Source organism: Lactuca sativa, chromosome 8 (genome assembly GCF_002870075.4).
Source record: "Lactuca sativa cultivar Salinas chromosome 8, Lsat_Salinas_v11, whole genome shotgun sequence".
In the NCBI taxonomy this organism is placed as follows: domain Eukaryota; kingdom Viridiplantae; phylum Streptophyta; class Magnoliopsida; order Asterales; family Asteraceae; genus Lactuca; species Lactuca sativa.
In genome coordinates this window covers 2539991-2544801 of record NC_056630.2, presented here as the reverse complement: position 1 = coordinate 2544801, position 4811 = coordinate 2539991, and positions in this window count along the sequence as shown.

The window sequence follows — 4811 nt, the reverse complement described above, 5'->3', positions numbered from 1 at the left end:
TCGATCTACGCTCCGGTTATCATCAGATGCGGGTTAGAGATGAGGATGTACAAAAGACTGCTTTCAGGACCAGGTATGGTCATTATGAGTTTGTGGTGATGCCATTTGGGCTCACCAATGCTCCAGCCGCGTTCATGGATCTCATGAACCGCGTGTGTAGGCCGATGTTGGATCGGTCAGTGATAGTGTTCATTGATGATATATTGGTATATTCCAAGACGCAGGAGCAGCACGAGGAGCACCTGCGGGAGGTGCTGGAGGCCTTGAGGAGGGAGAGACTTTTCGCAAAGTTCTCCAAATGTGAGTTCTAGTTGCGCGAGGTGCAGTTCCTTGGTCACCTCGTCAACCAGAAGGGTATTTTGGTAGATCCGGCCAAGATAGAGGCCGTGATGCAGTGGGAGGTCCCGAAGTCTCCATCTGAGATTCGGAGCTTCCTAGGGTTGGCAGGGTATTATCGGAGGTTTATTCAGGATTTCTCCAAGATAGCAGTGCCGCTCACCCGACTGACCAAGAAGTCAGTGGTATTTCGTTGGGGTCCGGAGCAGCAGTCAGCGTTCGACACCCTCAGGCGGAGGTTGTGCGAGGCTCCGATCCTTACCTTGCCAGAAGGAGTAGAGGACTTTGTAGTCTATTGTGATGCCTCGATCACAGGTATGGGAGCAGTTTTGATGCAGCGAGGCCATGTGATAGCTTATGCCTCGAGACAGTTGAAGCCTCACGAGGCTAATTACCCTACCCATGATTTGGAGCTGGGGGCAGTTGTGTTTGCCCTCAAGATTTGGAGGCATTACCTTTATGGGGTCCGTTGTACTATTTACACGGATCACAAGAGTTTGAGGTACCTTATGGATCAGCCGAGTCTGAACATGAGGCAGAGGAGATGGTTGGATGTGCTAAAGGATTACGACTGTGAGATCCTTTATCATCCAGGGAAGGCCAACGTGGTGGCCGACGCCCTAAGCCGCAAAGTGTCGGCGGCCCCTATCAGAGATCTATGCTTGAGGATGACAGTGATCACTCCGTTGTTGGAGCGGATTAAAGAGGCTCAGGTGGAGGGCCTCAAGGAGGAGAGGCAGAAGTGTGCGAGGATCGTGGGACGAGTAGCCTCGTTTGATTATGATAGTCGTGGTCTGCTGACGCTTCACGGGAGAGTGTGCGTACCGTACTGGGGTGGAGTACGACAAGTGTTGATGGATGAGGCTCATAAGTCTCGGTTTTCTATCCACCCAGGGGCGACGAAGATGTATCGAGACCTTCGACTTGATTATTGGTGGCCCTACATGAAGCGGGACGTCGCCTGGTACGTCGAGAGATGCCTGACCTGCCGGAAGGTCAAGGCGGAGCACCAGAGACCTCACGGTAGGATGCAGCCGTTAGACATTCCCGTGTGGAAATGGGAGGACATCACCATGGATTTTGTCACCAAGCTTCCCAGGACCGCACGTGGAGTAGATTCGATATGGATAGTAGTGGATCGGTTGACGAAGAGTGCTCATTTTATCCCGATCCAGGAGAGTATATCGACGGAGAAGTTAGCTGATATCTATGTGCGAGAGATTGTGGCACGTCATGGAGTGCCGGTATCGGTGGTGTCAGACCGAGATGTCCGTTTCACATCCAGATTCTGGAAGCGGTTCCACGACGAGATGGGTACTCGTCTCCATTTTAGCACCGCTTTCCACCCTCAGACAGACGGGTAGAGCGAGAGGACGATCCAGACTCTCGAGGACATGCTTAGGGAATGTGTCCTAGATTTCGGTGGCAGTTGGGATACGTATCTTCCGTTAGCGGAATTCTCGTATAACAACAGTTATCATGCGAGCATTGATCGACCTCCCTTTGAGATGCTGTATGGGAGGAAGTGTAGGACCCCGATTTGTTGGGGAGAGGTCGGCCAGCGGGTCATCGGGAGCACGGAGGTGGTGCTCAAGACGACTGAGTTGATCCAGCAGGTCCGTAGTAGATTGCAGACTGCTCAGAGTCGGCAGAAGAGCTACGCCGATAGGAGGCGTTCGGACTTGGAGTTCCAGGTGGGGGATATGGTCCTCCTGAAGGTCTCACCTTGGAAGGGTGTCATCAGGTTCCGGAAGAGGGGCAAGTTGGGACCCAGATTTATTGGTCCTTTCAGGGTTTTGGCCCGGGTGTGTCGGGTTGCTTATCGGTTAAATCTTCCTGAGGAGCTTAGTCAGATCCACAACACTTTCCATGTGTCTCAGTTGAGGAAGTGTCTGGTGGATGAGTCAGCAGTCGTTCCCCTATAGGATATTCAGGTTGATAGTAGCCTGAATTATATTGAGAGGTCGGTCGCGATTCTGGACCGGAAGACCAAGACCTTGAGGAATAAGGTAATTCAGTTAGTGAAGGTGCAGTGGCAGCACCGGAAGGGATCGGAATGGACGTGGGAGGCTGAGGAGGAGATGAGGGAGCACTACCCAGAGATATTTGCAGATTCAGCCGTATCAGACTTCGAGGACGAAGTCTGAGATAAGTGGGGGAGAATTGTGACGACCCGTCTCCGGTATGATAATTCGTTGGTATTTATTTTGAAGTTTTATAAGAGGGACTCGGCGAGTTCATAGCCTGACTCGCCGAGTAGGGTCGGGTTTTCAGGCACGTGTTAGCTGGCGACTCGGCGAGTCCATATTCTGGACTCGGCGAGTTTGTCCGTCAGGGAGAAAACCCTAAATCCCTGGGTTGCCCACTATTTTATAGCCCCTAATCTCGCCTCCTTCACCCTCTAAAGCTGTGAGAAAACCCTAATTCGTTCTTGAGTGATTCTAATTGATTTTGGTGTGCTTTTGTGAAGGTTTGAAGAAGGAGAAGAAGAAAGGGGCAAGGAAAAGGATTGTAGAGCAGAGATTCAAGAGAAAGCAAGAGATCTTTGAGGTATTCTTCAGTTTTCCTTCTCTTTTATGCCTTAAAACCCTCTTCTAGATCTTATTAATGCCTTCTTAAAGCCTTATGTTGATAGGGAAGCTCTCCTATGCCGAGATAACCTTAGATCTGTTCATTTAGTTGTTGTAGAGCCCAGATCTATTGCCTTTATGGAGTTATTTTGCATATTAACCCTAGATCTACCCCCTTTTAAGCATCTTTTAGCCTTTATTCCCTTGTTCATGTGTTTGTACACGTAAAGTTGGAAACTTTACGTGGTAAATCAGCTTATTGGACTCAGATCTATCATTTGTATGTATTGGATTCAAGCAGAATCGAGTGTAGAATAGTTGCATGGCGGTGACTCGGCGAGTCGGAAGAACGACTCGGCGAGTCGAGTCGCGAGTCCCCGATTTCTTCCTTTTGAGCGATGTCGAGTGGGCCTAGTGAGTTGTGGAGTGGACTCAGCGAGTTTGAGGGTAGACTTAGTAATGGAGGGACTCGGCGAGTTGTTCATATGACTCGGCGAGTCCAAGGCAATCTTCTTAAGCTCAAGAACAACTCGACGAGTTGTTCATATGACTCGGTGAGCCGGATGAAGATTGTCTGAGTTCTTGGATCGAATGAGTACTCGTCGAGTCGATGCCATACTCGACGAGTAGCAGCGAGTAGGGTCAAGGAGTGAGAATAGGGACTCGGCGAGTTGGCGGCCCAACTCGGCGAGTCAGGTCAACCGAGAGTTGACTTTGACCGAGAGTTGACTTTGACCAAGGGTAAAAGAGTAATTTTACCCAGTGCAGCGTTTAGTATTTGATTGAGTGTGTTTATGGACTTGTAGCCGGGGAGATACCGGAGCAGCAGCAGTTAGCCCTCAGAGCTGTTCACTCAGCATCCAATTCACGAGGTGAGTTTCCCTTCAGTAGGAACGGGTCTACGGCCACAATGTCGGCCCGTTTAATTATCAGTAGTTCCGGACTTTAGTCTGATGCAGTAGCTAGAGTGCTTGATGTCTTTGTGATTCAAGCATATTTGTGTTATATGTTCTGGACTTCGGTCCGATGCAGTATGCAGTATATGTGATTATAAAAGTTGTTATGTGCTATGCTATGTCATGATCAGTCAGTTCCGGACTTCTGTCCGATGCAGTTAGTTCCGGACTTCGGTCCGATGCAGTCAGTTCCGGATTTCGGTCCGATGCAGTTTGTTCCAGACTTCGGTCCGATGCAGTTAGTTCTGGACTCTGGTCCGATGCAGGGGACAAGGTCCCGGTCAGTTCCGGACTTCGGTCCGATGCAGCTAGTTCCAGACTTCGGTCTGATGCAGTGGGCAAGGCCCAGTATGTGCTTATTATGTATTGTTTGGTATGTGGTGATTTGGGGGAGCTCACTAAGCTTCGTGCTTACAGTTTCAGTTTTGGTTTCAGGTACTTCCGCTAGCAGAGGGAAGAGCTCGGGATGATGGCATCGCACACACCACAGCTTCAACTTTTATCCTGAGAGTTGATTTATTTCTTGATTTTTATATGACATGGATATGATACAGTTTTTCCGCACAATGTTTATTATTATTTTGAGATACATCATGTATGGTTTTATGGTATGACACTCAGATTATGGATTGTGGTTATGTTGATAAACGAAATTTTTGGGTCGTATTTTTGGGTCGTTTCAGGGAGAGTCAAGATGTATGACTCTTCTTCAGGTAAAATCCACTATCTAACTCTATTAAGTTCCTATTTGGAGATTCTAAGTACATCATGTGATAAGATTACATTTGGTGTTTTGTAGGATCGAAGAAGAGAGAGGAAGCTTAAAGGAACAAGTGAGTTGAGTCTGGTCGCGAAGAAATGGATTTCGACCGCATGATTCAGTGATCAGACTTTTGGAGCTGCTACTTTTAGAGTTATGATAAATTGTTTGGGAATATGAAATAACATA